The sequence below is a fragment of the Bombina bombina genome, chromosome 5 (assembly GCF_027579735.1).
Source record: "Bombina bombina isolate aBomBom1 chromosome 5, aBomBom1.pri, whole genome shotgun sequence".
Classification (NCBI taxonomy): Eukaryota; Metazoa; Chordata; class Amphibia; order Anura; family Bombinatoridae; genus Bombina; species Bombina bombina.
Window position 1 is genome coordinate 452648725 of NC_069503.1, and position 21403 is coordinate 452670127.

Sequence of the window (21403 nt, forward strand, 5' to 3'; positions counted from 1 at the left end):
TCTCCAAACATACATTAAGACTATACCATCACATCTTAAAGACACTAAACATTTTCTCAATTTAATTGAACACATAAACTGGAAAGACAACTAGATTTTAGTTACGTGCGATGTATGCTCATTATACACATGCATAGAACATACAAAAGGACTAGAAGCTACAAGCACTTTTTTAGCTAGAGACAGTGAAATGGAAAAACCACAACAAGAATTCATATTGAACTGTAATGGAATTCATACTGAAAAATAATTACTTTTCATTTATGGAATTCAATATTTACAAAAAAGAGGAACAGCTATGGGCACGAGATTCGCAACCCAGTTACGCAAATTTATTGTTGGACATTTTGAAGAACAATTTCCTATCAGAGAACACAATGGGGGTGCAAATCTCGTGCTCTATAAAAGGTTCATAGACAATATATTTATCATTTGAAGAGGAGATGAGGAACTATTAGAACAGTTCATACTTGATTTCAATAATAATGACTTTGGTCTAAAATTTACACATGAATACAATAAAACAAAAATCAGCTTCCTAGACATTGAGATAACCATAATAAACAACAATATCACCACCACAACATTTTTCAAACAAGTAGATGCGAACAGTTATATTGATTATAAGAGCAGCCACTATGTAAAAATGGAAGAGAATATACCAAAGGGCCAGTACTTCAAGAATAAGAATGAAACTGCAGTGAAATATCAGACTATGACACACAAGCAAAGATTTTTAGACAAAAGATTTGTTGAAAAGGGCTATCATCCTAAAACTCTACTTGACACTAAAAAACAGGTCAGGTCAATGGAAAGGAAGGTCCTTTTGGAGGATAAAAACAGCATTACAAAACTATTGAAGGAAAAGATCCGTTACCATATCCCTTTTTATCACTAATATTCTAGTCAACAGCTAAACAGATGATAGAAAATATCATAAAAAAACATTGGCACATTGCCAAAAGTTACCCCCATTATAGGGAAAAGAATGAAGCACCATCCAGATATTATATTCAGAAAAAGCCACCAATTTGAAAAACATCTTAGCCACTTGCGAGTACAAAACAACAAATCCATATGAATCAACAAGACCTCAATAATGAGACTATATCTGGGTTTCTTCCCGTGTCAATGAGTGCAAATCATACCAAACACAGCACCAAATCCAAATTAGTTAAATCCACTGTAACAAAAAAAGAAGTGAAAATAAATTATGTGATTAGATGTGCTGACAATAACATCATATATCTTATACAATGCTCTAGCAAACTTCAATATTTAGGTCAAACGAGCAGGAAGTTGAAAGATAAAATGAGAGAACATATCCTCAGCATTGAGAAAGAGAGAGATAACACAAGATTATATGCTCATTTCAAAACATTCCATAGTGGAAACCCCAATGAAATGATATTTTGGGGTATAAGGAAAATAAAACCAGACAGCAGAGGAGGTAATCTAGGAAAGAAACTTCTTCATCAAGAAGCAAAATTAATATTTGAAATGGGGACTTTGCACCCAAGAGGCCTAAATAGCGAATTAGATTTAAATGCTATTCTTTAAAAACATTTAAGCGCTATTGTATAAAACATAAGAACAAAATAAAATCCAATATACATTTACATAAATAAATAAAAGAAGCAATTAAGCAGTCTTTTCCATGAAGCTCTTTGTAAATAATCATGAAAATGATCCCAATATAAGGCAATCTAGGACTAGGTATATATATGATAAATTTTACTAAAGCAGAACCAATATCCTAAAAGTTTATATCACATAAACATATAATAGCTGTAAATGATCAGGCTAGTATACCATTTAGTGGACATCGAGTGAATTTTAATTTTAAAATCATCTCTTATATTTATTTTTATTTATAGTTTATTCATAAAGGTGCACACAATAAATAGCTGTAATCCCCTTATTGATCAGGTAGTATTACTTTTAGTGGACACTGAGCGAATCATTATCTACAACACATTTCCATATATGTATACACCATGCAAAATGTGCTAAAGATCCAAAATTAGAGGCATTCTAAAACAAGAATATTAAAGATGTCAACAACTAAAAATGAATTTTCATAATACATCTATTAGATTAGCGTTTGCCTATGGAATGGCTTACTCCTTATAGTGACTTAGTAACTTCTAAAAATATCATCCAATTTATATAAGTATACTATTTTATATTTTTTATACTTTAATGTCAACTATGATAACATGCAAACTTGTCCCAATAAGTCTTAATAAATTACAGGAAAAGTACAAATGTTTTTCATCTATAAGCTAGGAACTTACCACGATTTCAGTGAAAATCATACACAATGGACAGAAATTAAACAGGCACTTTAAGTGTTAACCTAAAAGAGTATAAATAGCAAGTAAATCTATCTCACAGGTATCTTGATAAAGGCTGCTAAGCCGAAACGCGTAGATACCGGAGCACCACCACACTGATTGTGAAAGTAACGAGAGGAGCTCTTCCAACCATCCATCGGAACAAGGTTTTCATCTGAACCCATCTGTAACCATAAGAATCCATCTGGCGGCATTTATTTAACCGCATAAAGTAAATATAGTGTAAATTCCATCAATATCTTTGAAACTGTAGCCAACGGATCGGTCACTGACCGACAGGAAAAAGAAGAATAAAAGACACAGAGCGGCTCACCTAAGCCGCATATGAATCCACACTTGGCGGCTTATACTTAACCGCACCTAATACTAACCTAGGAGGGACACCATCAGGAACCATCCACCCTCCAGTAAATAGATCGGTCACTGACCGGCAAGAGAAACTGATACAGAGCGGCCACCGGAACCGCACCGTATCTACATCAAGGTGAGACCCAATAAGGAAAACCACGGAGGAACACCAGCATATACCCAAATAGGAGGTTGATTACTTATCACAAAAAGGAACATACAGCGGCATATATTTAACCGCATATGTATTCATACACAGAAGAGACCTCACAGCTGCTATAGCGGGTTAGGTCATTGAAGGAATCCACATACATAGCGGCATATATTTAACCGCACCATCTTGCATATTATAAGCCAGGTCAAATACCATCTTGCATATTATAAACCAGGTCAAATACCCCACCGGTTTCAAGCAACATAGTGATATCAAACAGATACGCTATAAGGTACTGTTTAAACATATCATCTTTTAGTGTGTTAAATATCGCATATGCTCTGCCTATTTGTTTGTTAAATTGGAACAACAAAGTCCTATCAAGAAGTAATCAAGCACACGTCTGAACTGTATATATACATTTTTAATGCAATATAGAAACTGTTAACCATAAATATTGTGTAACTATTATTTTAATCTGACTTTTATTTCAATATTTTAACACATTATGTATACAATATTAGCCGACACCGGTGTCAAGTTAATCTCATGTCACTACACTACTATTAATACTAATTTTATGTCCTTTTTATATTATACTTAATAAAAATTGGAAACAATATTACAACCCAGTCTTGTGGTCATATTTACTATAAGGAGTATTTCATTACAAAAGATTTTTGGTCCCAAATACAGAATTTTTAAGAATAGAATATCTATATAGAAACATAACTTTAGAAACAGAATTACTTTGGAAACAAAATATCTATACAGGACATAGCGATACTCGCTAAGTATACCTAATTAAACCCATATCAAGGCTATAGGAACTTTAGCAATAAACCAGCAAATCTAATATATTATTCAATCACACATTGGGAATAGCATTTTTTTGCGCCACCTACTCCAGCAACCGTAATTTTAAAAAAAACATTGGGATAAAGTTTTCTTCAGGTGAGCTATATTCCCCTCCTACCTTACAGTCTAACTCATTTTTACAGGGCTTTGATCAGTGCCAAAAAGTTTATTTGTGGGGATCTTTAGTTATTGTTAACCCCTTCCCTGCTGTTCCCAATCACTACCCTTCCCAGGGCGCGATCCAATATACGGCGTTGTTTTCGGCGCAAGCGAGGGAACCCGCCCGTAGTTTCACCTCGCTTATCGGGGCATTATATATACCCCGCCGGCAGTTGCTAAAGTGCCGTAAGTCGGACAAACTAGCGAAGTCCAGAAATAAGCGTAACTACAAATTTCTGGAGTCGCCAGTGACTTACGGCACTTTAGAAAATGCCTGCTCCTAAAAAAACTAACTAAAGTATTAAATCTCCCATAACTGCCTAACATGCCTCCAAAAAATAAGCCCGACACATATACCCCTATATCCCGCAATCCCCCCTCCTCACTTTCTATAATTACTAAATTGTATTAACCCCTAGAACCGACATCCCCCACAATGCAATATGCCTAATTATTAACCTCTAAACCACCATAGCCCACACCGCAAGTAATAACGTAATTTATTAGCCCCTAACCACTCACTTCTGGAGCCCACTGCCCACCATACATTAAATGTATTAACCCCTAAACCGCCGCTCCGACCTATCCCATAACCCGCCACACCTAAATAAAGTGTTTAACCCCCTAAACCCGCCGCTCCTGGTCCCTCGGAATCGGAATTCGAGGGACGCCATCTTGGATGACATCATTTAATGGAATATTCATTCGTCGTTAGTCCGTCGGTCGAGAAGGATGTTCCGCACCGGAGGTCTCAAGATGGAGGCCCGGTTCATCGTCGGTGTGGATGAAGATAGTAAGATGCCGCTCGGCGGAAGACGTCTGCCAGTTCCGGATGTCCTCTTCTGCCCGGATAGGATGAGACATTCTGCGCGGTCTGGATCCCTCTTCTGCCCATCGGATGAAGACTTCGGGCCCGGCTGGGTGGGAAAACGGGCTCAAGGGTAGGGTGATCTTCAATGGGGGTAGTGTTAGGTTTTTTAAGGGGGGGATCGGGTGGGTTTTAGAGTAGGGGTGTGTGGGTGGTGGGTTGTAATGTGGGGGGGATTGTTCTTTTTTTTACAGCTAAAAGAGCTTATTACTTTGGGGCAATGGCCCACAAAAAGCCCTTTTAAGGGCTGGTAAAGAGCTGATTACTTTGGGGCAATGCCCCGCAAAAGTCCTTTTTAAGGGCTATTTGTAATTTAGTTTAGGATAGGGAATTTTTATTATTTTGGGGGGGCTTTTTTATTTTATTAGGGGGCTTAGATTAGGTGTAATTAGATTAAACTTCTTGTAATATTTTTTTATTTTTTGTAATTTAGTGGTTTGTTTTTTTTTGTAATATTAGTTTAGTTTATTTTAATTGTATTTTATTTTAGATAATTGTAATTAATTTATTTAATTAATTTATTGATAGTGTAGTGTTAGGTGTATTTGTAACTTAGGTTAGGGATTTTATTTTACAGTGTAATTTGTAATTATTTTAACTAGGTAGCTATTAAATAGTTATTAACTATTTAATAGCTATTGTACATAGCTAAAATAAATGTAATTATTAATTATATTGTAAGCTATCTTAGGGTTTATTTTATAGGTAAGTATTAGTTTTAAATAGGGAATTTAGCTAATACTATTAATATTATTTATATTTAGTTAAATAATAATTAAGTTAGGGGGCTGTTAGGTTTAGACTTAGTTTAGGGGGGTAATACATTTAATGTAGGTGGCGGCGGGTGTAGGGGGGGTCAGATTAGGGGTTAATAAATTTAATGTAGGTGGCAGCGGTGTAGTGGGGTCAGATTAGGGTAATACATTGAATGTAGGTGGCGGTGGGGTCCGGGAGCGCCGGTTTAGGGGTTAAAAACTTTATTAGGTGCAGCGGGGTCCCGCGAGTGGCGGTTTGAGGAGGTTAATACATATAATGTAGGGTGCAGTGGGCTCCCGGGGGGGGGTAGCGGCGGTTTAGGGGTTAAACACTTGATTAGGTATTCCGGTGGGGATTGCGGTTGACAGGTAGATAGACATTGCGCATGCCCTTTTTTTTTGCAGCATTTTAGGGAGTTACTGTGCTCCCATACTCAGTGCAAGGCCTGCTACGGCTGCCATTTTATGGCGAGTTGAAAATGGAGTAAGTTTTCCTCCATTTTCTCCACATAAGGCCTTGCGCTGGATATTGGATACCAAATTGCACGGGTTTTATATGTAGTCTATGGGGAAAAAACTACATCCGACGGGTGAAATATACTGCCGCATTTATATGCGGCGCAGTATATAGGTAACCAAACCCGGTGCAAAAAAACGGCGTCACCCGGCTTTTGTGGGCGACGCTACATATCGGAAGGGGCCCCCAGTGCTTTTTTTTTTTTTTTTTTGTTTAGTTGAATATAAAAAAAAATATAGAAAAAAATCATAATTATTTTTTTAAAAAAGATCTGAGGGAATAGGTGTGGGTGGCAGATAGGTGGGGTAGTAATTAGGAGGTGGTAATTGGGGGTGGTTTAGTGGGATTTTGGGGAAGGTGAAGTGGGGAATTGGTGGTGGTGAAGTGGTAATTTGTATTAAAAAAAAATCCCTTATGGCACGCTATTCAGCAGGAAGAGGCTTATGCCATTCTTGCCGAAGATTCAGGGAGTAAAACCCTCTCTGCTCTGTCTGACAGCGCAAACCCTTACGGCATCAGATATAGAGCCCCTGAGTGATACATCTAATGCTGGTGCTCCCTTCCCTCCACCCTAAAAGGAAGCGTCGCACAAATGAAGAAAATTGTCTACCCCCAAATTTCACTGCCCCAGAAATGCCAGAATTTTACTGAGACTCCTGGCATCACAACTGATGTTCCAGTATGTGAGCCAATAATCTAATGTCCCCTGATTCTGACAGATACCATGTTTGAGCATATAGTTGCTCAAACAAATTTATATGCCAGCCAGTAGTCTGTTCAAAAATCCCCAATCTCTGTATGTCAGAAAAAATACCTGGCACCCCACTGACATCTGACATACCGAAGATTAAAAAGTTTTGGGCCCTGACATTAATAATGGGGATTGTGAAGAAACCCAGCATACGTTCATACTGGAGACAGAAACCCCATCCTGGCTACCCCTCTTTTTCCAGGGGTTATGAAGAGGGACAGATATTAACAATTGCTGCGGTTTCTCCATTTTAATGATAATACCAGTGCCCCCCCCCCCCCCAGAAATTACCCCCTGCTATGACAGGTTATATAAAACTAAGGCCCCTGATAAGCCACCTGTCTCAAAAATGTAAAGAAAGTTTACAATCCCTGAGCAGGACATTTGCATTGATGAGTCCCTCATGAAATTTAAGGGAGATTGCTTTTTCAAGCAATATATATAATCCAAGAAAGTCCCACTATGGGGTAAAATTTTATAAACTCTGTGAATGCAGTACTTGGTTATACCTGGGCATTTCACATCTACCAGGGAAAAGATAGCCACTTGGATCCACCTGGCTGCCCAGATTCAGTTGGGCACAAGTGGGAAAATTGTGTGGGATCTCCTACTACCCCCCTGCTAAATAAAGGGTACCATTTGTGGCTTGATAATTTTTACACCAGCACAGAGCTATTAAAATTTTTATTTTATTTTGAAACCGTGGCCTGTGGCACAACAAGGAAAAAATCGCAAAGGTTTCCCCCAGAAGCTGACATATGGAAAAAAGGGGCACACCACGTCATCTTTAACGCCACAATGAGCTACTGAGCCCTTTGGTACACTGATAAAAAAGATGTGTACATGCTCTCCACAATGCACGATTGAAGCTACAGTGGCCAGTGTTCTGTGAAGGGAAGATCTGCACAGATCCTAAAGCAAAGTGCATTGTGGAGTACAACAAAAAACATGGGGGGGGTAGATTTAGCTGACCGGCTGCCTGCAGCCTATATCGTATTCAAAGGAAAGAACTAGAACCTGGTACAAAAAAAGTTGCTTTTTATATTATGCAGATCGCAGTATATAATGCATATGTGCTGTACAAAAAAAATGCAGGCACAGGGAAACCTTATAGTTTTTTGGAATTTGTGGTTAAATGCAATATCTGATATTTTGTTTAACCAGACCCCATAATCCTCCCACTGTTCAATCTGAAAATGTCGAGCGACTCTGTGGCAGGCATTTTCCCACTAGGATCCCCCCCACTGCCTGCAAATAACACCCCATCCACTCTAAGGCCATTATAAGTTATACAAAGCAACTAAAATAATCCTTTTAGAATATCCTGAGTTATCTACTTTTTGCAAATGGTATGTCATGAGGGGGGTGATTTTCATTCCTGGGCTGCCATGCTGGGGGCGTGTGTATCAAGCTCGCCAGAAACAGCAGTTATGAAGCAGCGGTCACAAAGGACTCGCTGCTCAATAACCTGTCCGCCTGCTCTGAGCAGACGGACAGACATCGCCGGAATTCAACCCGATCGAGTACAATCAGGTTGATTGACACCCCCCTGCTGGTGGCCTATTGGCGCGGAGTCTGCAGGGGGCGGCATTGCACCAGGCAGGCTCTTGTGAGATGCTGGTGCAATGCTGAATACGGCGAGCGTATTGCTCCCCCATATTCAGCGAAGTCTGGCGGACCCTGATCAGCACTGTTGGATTCAGGTCCGCCAGACTTTGAATAACTTGGGGCCACTGTCTCAGAGGCAACATAGGTCCAGAAAATCAATGTGCTAAATTTCTATGCATACCCTATATTTTGGCCCTGTAACTTCCTAAAACCCCATAAAACATGTGGCATAGGGGGTATTGTTTGTACTCATGAGAGATCACAGGAACACAATATAGGGTTTAGTTATAGCAGTTAAAAGTATAAGGATGATGATCTAAATAGAAAAAGGCAGTGTTTGTGTGAAAAAAAAGCAAATAAAAAAAATATGACCACTAAATTTGACCAGGTATGTGACTAAGATGGCTACAAAAAAAGACTAAACTTAGTCCTTTTTCAATATCCTGGGTGTTCTACTTTTGCAAATGGTATGCCATGATGGGGTAATTTTCATTCCTGTGCTGCCAAACTGTCTCAAAGGCAACATAGGTCCAGAAAATCAATGTGCCAAATATTCCAATGCAAAATTGGCAGCACCCCTATATTGGGCGCTGAACTTCCTGAAACCACATAAAAACCTGGTTCATAGAGGATATTTTTGTACTACTATGGGACATCGCTGAACACAAAATGGGTGTATATATAGCAGTAAAAAACAAAGGGAGGGATTATAAAACAGCAAAAAGGCAGTGTTTTGTGCTAAACTAAAAATAAAATATGAACATTACATTTGGCCAGATGTTGTGACTAAGTGACTTACAAATACTAAATAAAGTTCTTTTTCAATACCCTGGGTTGTCTACTTTGTAGAAATGGTATGCCATGATGGGGTAATTTTCATTCCTGGGCTGTCTATAATGTCTCAAAGAGGACAAAGACCCAGAAAATGAATGTGCAAATTTTCCATGTAAATGGGCAGATCCCATATTTGGCCCTGTAACTTCTGGTAAACCCCCATAAAACCTGTACATGGGGGTACTGTTTTACTTGGTAGGACATTGGACAAACACAAAATATGTGTGTTTTATAGCAGCAAAACATAAAAGGTGATGACAGGAACAGTCAACGTGCAGTGTTTGGTGCAAAAAATGCATAAAAAAAAAATGGAGCACTACGTTTGGCCAGATGTTATGCTAAGGGACTTCACAAAAAGATGTGACATGGCCCGTCTCAAAGAGGACAAAGCCCAGAAAATGAATGTGCCAATTTTCCATGTAAATGGGCAGATCCCATATTTGGCCCTGTAACTTCTATAAACCCCCATAAAAACCTGTACATGGGGGGGTACTGTTTTTACTCGTCAGGACATTGACAAACACAAATATGTGTGTTTTTATAGCAGCAAAAAATACAAGGCTTGATGACAGAAGAAACAGCCAAAGTGCAGTGTTTGTGCAAAAAATGCATAAAAAAAAATGAGCACTACATTTGGAAAGATGTTATGCCTAATGGGGGCTTCACAAAAAGACGTGGAACATGGCCCTTTTGTAATACCCTGGGCCTGATTGGCAGGCACACGCTGGTTGGAGCTGGCTGCTGAGGGTCGGGGTTATTCCCTGCTAGTGATTCTCTCACTGGCTGCCGCCAGTGGTAGCGTGAAGAAAGTTCCGGCACACGGCAGCAAGTGAGGGAAGCGCCTTGACAGACAGGATGGGGTTTTCCTTTATTAAAGCCAGGAGTGAAGATATGGCATCTGTTTTCAGCGGCTTGGTGTAGCTGTGAGACAAGGGAACAGATCGGGTGGTGGGAAGCCATTGAATAGGTGGCCAGGCTATCATATAATCTGTATAGCCCGCCTTTTTTTACCCTAACACAGCCCACCCCTCACAACCATGTTCGAGGCACGCTTAGTTTCAAGGCTCCATTCTCAAAGGTATTGGAGGCCTTGAAAGACCTAATCGATGAAGCCTGTTGGGACAGTCACTTCTAGTGGCATCATCCTGCAGAACATGGGATTCTCCCATGTCTTACTGGTCCACCCTGACCCTACTTGTTTCGATGGGTTTGACACCTACCGCTTATGATCGCAACCAGTTGTAGGAGTCAAGAGGAGACAGCATGTCAAAAATCTTGAAGTGTGCTGGCAGTGAGTGAAGACTAACTTACTCTAAGGGCAGTACAGAGTTTACCCATCTAGCTGTATTCTTGGCACATACTGTAGATATTTCAGTAAATATTCAACTTTAGTAAAACCTTTGCCCTATGAAGTCAACAAATCCTTAATAAAAATAGTAATATGTTTGAGAAAAAAAAAAGCCAGAGTCAGGCAAGCCGTGGGTGTGGTTGGGGTTATGGGCATAGTGGGTGCAGGTCGTGGGTAAAGCATGGACAGCTCCTGTTTTTATTTTGAAACTGGAATTTGAGCCTGAGGGGACATTGTGGCACAAACCATGACTCTCCTGTTTGTGTTAGATTAGTCAGTCCTAAACTACAGCTAACCTAGTGCACCAAGTGTTGTAACCCTTTAATCAAGTCATATATATATATGTGAATGGTGTGTGTGTTGTGTGCCTGCATATGTGTGTGTATGTATGTATGTGAATGCTGTGTGTTGTGTGCCTACATGTATGTGAATGCTGTGTTGTGTGCCTGCATGTATGTGAATGTTGTGTGTGTGTGCCTGCATATATGTTAATGCTGTGTGTGTGTCTGCATGTATGTGAATGCTGTGTGTGTGTGCGCCTGCATGTATGTGAATGCTGTGTGTGTGTGTGCCTGCATGTATGTGAATGCTGTGTGTGTGTTTGCATGTATGTGAATGCTGTGTGTGTATGTATGTGTGTCTGCATGTATGTGAATGCTGTGTGTGTGTCTGCATGTATGTGAATGTTGTGTGTGTTGTGTGCCTGCATGTATGTATGTAAATGCTGTGTAGTGTGTGTGTGTGTGCATATATGTATGTGAATGCTGTGTAGTGTGTGTGTGTGTCTGTATGTATGTGAATGCTGTGTAGTGTGTGTGTGTGCCTGCATGTATGTGAATGCTGTGCCTGCATGTATGTGAATAAGAAATGGTGAGCGTAGGGGGAGTGGGCCTTTTTGCCCTAAAATGCCTGGGCCTTTGTTTGGTCTCAGTCCGGCCCTGCTACTAGCTGTCATTTAGATCACTTATAGAAGAATATCTCAAAGGGCCAATTCCTCTGTATAAAAAGGAACTGTAATAAGGATATAGATTATATAGTCAATCATTTAATCTTAAAGCAGAAAGTTCATTGAGAAGAAGCTATGAATGAAAAAAAAAAGATCGAAACAGTGAAAATGTAAAGAAACAGAATAGAACAGATTTATTAAAGTATAAGGAAAAGAAAATAACTGAGGGAATAATTTCCCCCTTCTTTACACAATACAGTGAAAATGGAAGGGTTGTTGAGGAAAATTATTAAAAATCATTGAATATCTTGAACATAGGCCCAAAATTAGGACATTGTCTCCCAAATAACCTCAGATTTATCTACAGAAAAGCAAGAGGCGCTGACAAAGGCTCCCTACAATCAGAAAAAATAAATATATAAGAAAAGATAAATCCATCTTTGGACAACTTTAGAAGGTTTCTTTCCTTGCAAAATATGTAAGGCTACAGACATACTGATAAAAATACTAATTTACATTCCACAAGGGGACTACATAAAGAATACAATTATACAGAACTCGAATCAGATGCCACAAATAAGAACATTAGTCTATTTCATTAAGTGTGACAAATGTGGGGGTAGAATATGTTGGCGAGACGGAACGCACATTAAGGGAAAGAAATTGAGAGCATATTTTAAACCAGTTCCTATTTGTGCAAAAGGCTAAATTTATTTGAGTTGTATATATCTATATTTCTCTCTTTTTCATTTATAGTTTATATATATATATATTCTTTCTTTTTTTCTATTTAAATGTTTTAAATATTCCAGTTGGTGTCTTCTGAAAAAATACTACTTAGTAAATATAAGAACATAAGAATATAGATATAGTCAGACCATGAGCCAGACATAAGTATTATACATAAAGGTAAGTCTGATGATATCCATGTATTTATCTCATGCACACCAATTATTTAACGTCAATATGGTGTATGTTTTAACTAACAATATTTAATTTTGGTAATACATTATTTTCATCCATGGAAATATGTTCCTATATTAGTCTTTTACCTATTGCTTTTATTTATTAATGATTAGACTACATAAAAATAATTGGGTGCAACTTAATCTCTATTTGATATATAGATCTCCAGCAACACTAAGATTGATGGCTCAGTTTATTTAAAATAAGTCCCTTATCCAGCTGTCCCATAATGGGTAATTAAATATATTAATATTTAAATATATTCAGCTGTCAATCAACTGTTACGGTGAAGATTGGCTTAGTGTTGTTAACAAGTAATGCTATTTTGCGTGTGCAATGATAAATGCCGACAGCTTATGGTGTCGGAATTTATCAATGTGCGGTGGACATGATCACTACAGTTGATCATGTCCGTCCATACAATGGTAAATCTACCCCACAGCATTAAGTGAACCTTACACATGCAGAAAGCTGCTAAGGCGGGTTGTTTATACCAGTGAATTCCTGACTGCTGATTGCACTACTATTGATGAGCCATTCACAAATACAGGACTCTGAGACTATATGAGAATTCAAAAGCTCATTGTAACACTTCTGTATAGGTCGTACACCTTAGCTAAATGTGAGCAAAGAGCTAACAAAAGGCCACGGAGCTCTGGGTACGGTTTGCCTTAAGACTTTCAGTAACAAACAGAAAGGAGTTTAAAAGAAAACTCCCATCTCTATGAAATGCAAAATATTACTTCACATTTGAATTATTTATTCCCAATTACATAGACTATGTATTTTTAATAAATGGAACACAGTATCACATCATAAAGGACAAGTGAAGTGTAATTGTATTCAGATTTTTCAACCAGCGCAGGTAAAAGTTTATTGTGCACAACTAGAAGTTTTACATATAGCTATATGATTTCAAATAAATAATCCTATAGTAAGCACTCACTTGTCTTAGGTCAACAGAATCAGTCCTATATTTTATTATGTGACGTTTCTAAGCCCAAACCCAAAATAAAACCAAAAATTACAATTTATACATATCCCAAAGAACACTCCTCCCCATAAACCAATCAACACTCAGCGTGCACAAAGTACATGTGCCCACAAAGTATACACCCACCTCTGTAATTGATCATATTTTAAAATAAAATCACTAAACAACCTTTCGCTCTAGTAAAGAAACCTCATATATCTCAGTAGCCCTTCAGCCTCACCCTTAACTCATCAGTACTAAGTCGACATGTCTATGATAACTGTAACACTCCTCCGGTTAACATGTTCTCACCCAACCCTCTATTTCAACTACGATACTCATTGGCATGTATTGTGATACAAATCACATCTCTATCAGTGACGGATTTAGTTAAGGCGGAGACACCTTCTATAGTAAACAGTGCCCCACATGGGCTATGCGGCATGCGACTAGTGACGTCACTATGATCTGCCTCCTACCTAAAATACACACAACCGCTGTGGCAAAAAACAAAAGTATTTAACACAACAGATAAAAAACCTCTAAAGGGGCACACCAGTTAATGATCAAAGCCCCATATTAAATAGAATTATAAACTAAAGTCATTTTAAGTGAGAAGACACTTAAAGGGACAGTCTACACCAATAACAACCTTAGTCCATCTGTTTAGATTTGTTTCTGATTTGCATTACTCACCCCTGCAACCGTATTGAGTCATCTACACATCAAGAGTTATTTGCAATCAAAAGTTAGATTCCGACAGTTTGAAATGGCCGTTCAGCTCCGCCTACCCTATACATCACCAACTCTCTTATTTTCAATGGTCCAATCGAAAATGGATAACTGATTAAAATACTGTTTCATGCTTACGGTGCTTCGAGCATGCACAACGTCACTGGGAACAAATATCCAGAACAAAAAGATTGCCTCTATGTTTCTGTCTTAATAAAATATTAGAAGGACCGTAATCTGTAATGTAAGTATTTTGACAACCTGCAATAGCATTATGTGTATCTATGTGATAACCTATTAATTTTATAAAGAATTGATTTTCTACATACTTATGAAATAAATTGCTTGTAGAACATTTCATCCTAATGTCATTACCAACAAATTTAAAATTAATTTTGATCAAACTTCTGCTTTTTCAATTTTATTGTGTCTCCAAAAAATAATATTGTGCCCACGTAGGTGTATTTACCTATAAGTCTGCAATGATTGTCTATTATTCCATTATGTCAAAAATCTAAGAACAAAGTGGACATATATATCATAGGCTTATATACAAGTTAATTACATACTTCAAAGTTATAATAACATCACTAGCAATATTATTTACACAAAGTTAAAATGTTTCATATTTTAGTAATGTGTATATATATATATTAAAAATATGTTTATTACTTTGCATAATGTCCCTTTACAATGCTAAATCTGGATTTAAGGGTGACAGTCTACACTAGAATATTTATAGTGTTAAAAAATATTATAAATATAGCTTTATTACACATTACCTGGTTTTGCATAACACATACTGATCTATTATTACAGTTTTTCTGATTTGAATATCCAACAATCAAAGGCTCTGCAGAATGCCCTTTTTATCAGTTCTTTGACAGGCTTGCATTTTAGCCAATCAATGCTGACTCATATGTAAATCCACTTGCTTGATAACAATGTTCTCTGTATAATCACACATGAACTCACGCCCTCTATTTTAAAAAATAATAAAAAATGAATTAATGTAACAGGCGCCCTTCAAGGGCTAATAAATTGGCATAGTAATCTAAACTTGAGATGATCTGTATAGAAATATCAGCTTGTTAATGACTATATACTCACTACTGTACTACTCACACCTCAAATACAGAACTTATACACGTGTGATGATCTGTATAGACCATCAGCTTGTTATTGACTATATATTCAATGCTACATACTCACACCTCAGGCTCAAATACAGCACTTATACATGTGAGATGATCTATATAGAACTATCAGCTTGTTAATGCCCATATACTCACCACTGTATACTCACAACTTAAATACAACACTTATACATGTGAGATGATCTGTATAGAACTATCACAGCTTGTTAATGACCATATACTCACTACTGTATACTCACACCTCAAATACAGCACTTATACATGTGAGATGATCTGCATAGAACTATCAGCTTCTTAATGCCCAGATACTCACTACTGTATACTCACACCTCAAATACAGCACTTTTAAATGTAAGATGATTTGTATAGAACTATCACAGCTTGTTAATGACCATATACTCAGTACTGTATACCCACACCTCAAATACAGCACTTATACATGTGAGATGATCTTTTTAGACCTATCAGCTTGTTAATGACCATATACTCACTGCTATATACTCACACCTCAAATACAGCACTTATACATGTGAGATGAACTGTATAGAACAATCAGCTTGTTAATGCCCATATACTCACTACTGTATACTCACACCTCAAATACAGCACTTTTAAATGTAAGATGATTTGTATAGAACTATCACAGCTTGTTAATGACCATATACTCAGTACTGTATACCCACACCTCAAATACATCACTTATACACGTAATATAAAATATAAATGGCAAGGGTTAATAAGATAAGATTAAAAATATATTCGGCTAGATTACGAGTTTTGCGTTAGAGGCTATGCGGTGCTAACGAGCAGTTTTCACTCAACTCTCACTTACATGCAGCGCTGGTATTACGAGTTTTTACAAACACGTTTTTAAAAGACAAGAAGTGAGCATTGAGCAAAATTTTGCTCATTGCCGCACTCCAATACCAATGCCGCTTAAGTCAGTGGTGAGCTGGTGTAACGTGCTCGTGCACGATTTCCCCATAGGAATCAATGGGGAGAGCCAGCTGAAATAAAGTCTAACACCTGCAAAAAAGCAGCGTAAAACTCCTTAACGCAGCCCCATTGATTCCTATGGGGAAATAAAATTTATGTCTACACCTAACACCCTAACATGAACCCGAGTCTAAACACCCCCTAATCTTACACTTATTAACCCCTTAATTTTCCACCCCCGACATCGCCGACACCTAAATTATAATTATTAACCCCTAATCTGCAGCTCCGGACACTGCCGCCACCTACATTATATTTATGAAACCCCTAATCTGCTTGCCCCCCAACATCGCCAAAACCCTACATTATATTTATTAACCCCTACTCTGCCGCCCCCAATGTCGCCGGCACCTACCTACACTTATTAACCCCTAATCTGCCGCCCCCAACAATAAAAATATTAACCCCTAATCTGCCATCCCTAACATCGCCACCACCTACCTACATTTATTAACCCCTAATCTGCCGCCTCCAACGTTTGCCGCCACTATATTAAAGTTATTAACCCCCTAAACCTAAGTCTAACCCTAAACCTAACACCCACTAACTTAAATATAATTTAAATAAATTGAAATAGATATTCCTATCATTAAACTAAATTATTCCTATTTAAAACTAAATACTTACCTGTAAAATAAACCCTAAGATAGCTACAATATAACTAACAGTTACATTGTAGCTAGCTTAGGGTTTATTTTTATTTTACAGAACAACTTTGTATTTATTTTAACTAGGTAGAATAGTTATTAAACAGTTATTAACTATTTAATAACTACCAAGTTAAAATAAAGAAAAATTTACCTGTAAAATAAAACCTAACCTAAGTTACACTAACACCTAACACTACACTAAAATTAAATAAATTAACTAAATTAAATACAATTACCTAAATTAAATTAAATTAGCTAAAGTACAAAAAACCCCCCACTAAATTACAGAAAATAATAAACAAATTACAGATATTTAAACTAATTATACATAATCTAATAGCCCTATTAAAAAAAAGCCACCCCAAAATAAAAAAAACCCTAGCCTAAACTAAACTACCAATAGCCCTTAAAAGGGCCTTTTGTGGGGCATTGCCCCAAAGTAATCAGCTCTTTTACCTGTAAAAAAAAATACAAACAACCCCCCAACAGTAAAACCCACACAACCAACCCCCAAATAAAATACTAGCTAAAAAAACCTAAGCTCCCCATTGCCCTGAAAAGGGCATTTGATGGGTATTGCCCTTAAAAGGGCAGTTAGCACTTTTGCAAGCCCAAACCCCTAATCTAAAAAATAAAAAAAAGCCACCCCAAAATAAAAAAAACCCTAGCCTAAACTAAACTACCAATAGCCCTTAAAAGGGCCTTTTGTGGGGCATTGCCCCAAAGTAATCAGCTCTTTTACCTGTAAAAAAAAATACAAACAACCCCCCAACAGTAAAACCCACACAACCAACCCCCAAATAAAATACTAGCTGAAAAAAACCTAAGCTCCCCATTGCCCTGAAAAGGGCATTTGATGGGTATTGCCCTTAAAAGGGCAGTTAGCACTTTTGCAAGCCCAAACCCCTAATCTAAAAAATAAACCCACCCAATACACCCTTAAAAAAAAAAACACTAACCCCCCTGAAGATCGACTTACCGGGAGACGTCTTCATCCAAGCTGGGCAAAGTGGTCCTCCAGACGGGCAGAAGTCTTCATCCAGATGGCATCTTCTATCTTCATCCATCCGGCGTGGAGCGGGTCCATCTTCAAGACATCCGGCGCGGAGCATCCTCTTCATCCAACGACTAACACAGAATGAAGGTACCTTTAAGTGACGTCATCCAAGATGGCATCCCTTAGGTTCCGATTGGCTGATAGAATTCTATCAGCCAATCGGAATTAAGGTAGAAAAAATCCTATTGGCTGATGCAATCAGCCAAAATGGATTGAAGTTCAATTCTATTGGCTGATCCAATCAGCCAATAGAATGCGAGCTCAATCCTATTGGCTGATTGGATCAGCCAATAGGATTGAACTTCAATCCTATTGGCTGATTGCATCAGCCAATAGGATTTTTTCTACCTTAATTCCGATTGGCTGATAGAATTCTATCAGCCAATCGGAATTTAAGGGACGCCATCTTGGATGACGTGACTTAAAGGTACCTGTATTCTGTGGTAGTTGTCGGATGAAGAAGATGCTCCGCGTCGGATGTCTTGAAGATGGACCTGCTCCGTGCCGGATGGATAAACATAGAAGATGCCATCTGGATGAAAACTTCTGCCCATCTGGAGGACCACGTCACCCGGCTTGGATGAAGACGTCTCCTGGTAAGTCGTTCTTCAGGGGATTAGTGTTAGGTTTTTTTAAGTGTGCATTGGGTGGGTTTTATTTTTAGGTTAGAGACTTTGGGCGGCAAAAGAGCTAACTGCCCTTTTAAGGGCAATGCGCATCCAAATGCCCTTTTCAGGGCAATGGGGAATTTAGATTTTTTTAGATTTTTTATTTTGGGGTTGGTTGTGTGGGTGGTGGGTTTTACTGTTGGGGGGGGTTGTTTTTTTTTTTTTACAGGTAAAAGAGCTGATTACTATGGGGCAATGCCCCGCAAAAGGCCCTTTTAAGGGCTATTGGTAGTTTAGTTTAGGCTAGGGTTTTTTTTATTTTGGGGGGGCTTTTTTATTTTAATAGGGCTATTAGATTAGGCGTAATTAGTTTAAATTTCTGTAATTTGTTTATTATTTTCTGTAATTTAGTGTGTTTTTTTTGTACTTTAGCTAATTTAATTTAGGTAGTTGTATGTAATTTAGTTAATTTATTTAATTATAGTGTAGTGTTAGGTGTAATTATAACTTAGGTTTTATTTTACAGGTACTTTTGTATTTATTTTAGCTAGGTAGTTATTAAATAATTAACTATTTAGTAACTATTCTACCTAGTTAAAATAAATACAAACTTGCCTGAAAAATAAAATTAAATCCTAAGCTAGCTACAATATAACTAATAGTTATATTGTATCTAGCTTAGGGTTTATTTTACAGGTAAGTATTTATTTTAATTATATTTAAGTTAGGGGGTGTTAGGGTTAGGGTTAGACTTAGATTTAGTGGTTAATAACTTTAATATAGTGGCGGCGATGTTGGGGGCGGCAGATTAGGGGTTAAAAAATGTAGGTAGGTGGCGGCGATGTTAGGGACGGCAGATTAGGTGTTAAAAATATTTAACTAGTGTTTGCGAGGCGGGAGTGTGGCGGTTTAGGGGTTAATATATTTATTATAGTGGCGGCGATGTCTGGTTCGGCAGTTCAGGGGTTGCATTTTTTCTTTTAGTTTTTGTGATGTGGTAGGGCTTTGGTTTAGGGGTTAATAGGTAGTTTAGGGGTGTTAGTGTACTTTTTAGCACTTTAGTTAAGAGTTTTATGCTACGGCGTTGTAGTGTAAAACTCTTAACTACTGGTACCGCATGGTAAAATGTGGTACCAGTCTTGACAGGAGAGGGTGTACCGCTTACTTTTTGGCAGACTCGTGATTCCGGCGCTATGCAAGTCCCATTGAAAAAAGAGGATACGCAATTTACGTAAGTGGATTTGCGGTATTTCGAAGTCTGGCCAAAAAAGTGAACGGTACACCTGTACCTGCAAGACTCGTAATACCAGCGGGCGTTAAAAAGCAGCGTTAGGACCGGCTAATGCTGCTTTTTAAGCCTAACACAAAACTCGTAATCTAGCCGATTGTTTTTGTATATATTGTGTATAAAAGGAATAATAGATTTGCGACTGTGATCCCCCCCCAAAAATAACAAGATAGCGTTTATAGGTTATAAAAATAATAACGGAGTGTGTGATATTCACTGAAAAGGTTAGAAGATTTGCTGTTGTCAATTGCCGATAAGAGACTTCAAAGTATCAGAATTGCTGAAACAGAGGAACCACAAATAAAAGGAGCGTTTTTGGGTTTACTCCGAAAACGCAGAGAGACTTACGGTTTTCGAGCTGGTACGAAGATGCGCATGCGTATTTGAGTGCTATTACGTCACTGGGTGCTACATGCACGAGTGTTGTAGAGAAAGAGAATTGCTCTATAAGGTAGGGGAGGAAAAGTTATTGGGAGGAGTTTGGCGACCATATTTGAAGAATAAAAATATAATCTTCTTTTACATAGATGTTGGTGAGTGACAAACCGAAAAAACGGATGCAGGGGTTCATTAAACTTCTCAGCTAGAGATTGTAGCTATTGGCTAAGGTTGTTATAGGTGTAGACTGTTCCTTTAAATGGTGAAAGTCCAACAGTGTAGATAGCATCTGTACAGGCCACCCTTGGTCTTCAGTATGGTCAGAATAACCCAGCAGCTTTTATAGAAATACATAAACCAAGGCGCCACATGGCATGATATCTTCTTATGTACAAAGCAAAATTAAAAGTATGAAAAACTCACAGGATGACTGCACCTCCAGGTGCTGTATGTGCAGGTTGGGGTTTCACGGGCATTTAGCTCAACTGATCAAATACAGCTTCCTTTCTGATTCCTCCAGTATCACCAACCCCTAGACCAGTCTGTTTCAATAGTGGCAAACAGCGTTATAGGTATTAGTCCGGAACTTCTCATGGTTAGATTTAATTAAAATCCAAAATTGGGAACAAATCATTGAAAGACAAAAAGAGTATGTATAGAAAAACTAACAAAGTTTAGCAAAAAATTTATTTTTTATTTTTTATTAAACTTTGTTGGTTGGTTTGTGTTGAGGAATCACAGAGGGAGCTGTATTACTGGAGTGAACAGTCGAGTAGGTGCCTCTGACACACTAGCCTGAGCATACAGCACCTGGAGGTGCAGTCATCTTGTGAGTGAGTTCTTCATACTTTTAATTTTGCCCTGTATGTAAGAATATATCATGCCATGTGGTGCCTTGGTTTATGTATTTCTGTAAAAACAAAAGTATTTGCTCCAGCGCCAAATAATTGTCTCTAACTTCAGTTGGTTAGTGCTCTTGTCTTGGACTGCAACATTAAAAAAATAAAAACAATAAAAACCCCTTAAAATAAGAATGATAGTAAATTCCTCTTGGCACCTCTTCTAAAACCCTGTGCGCTCTGTTCAAAAAAGATG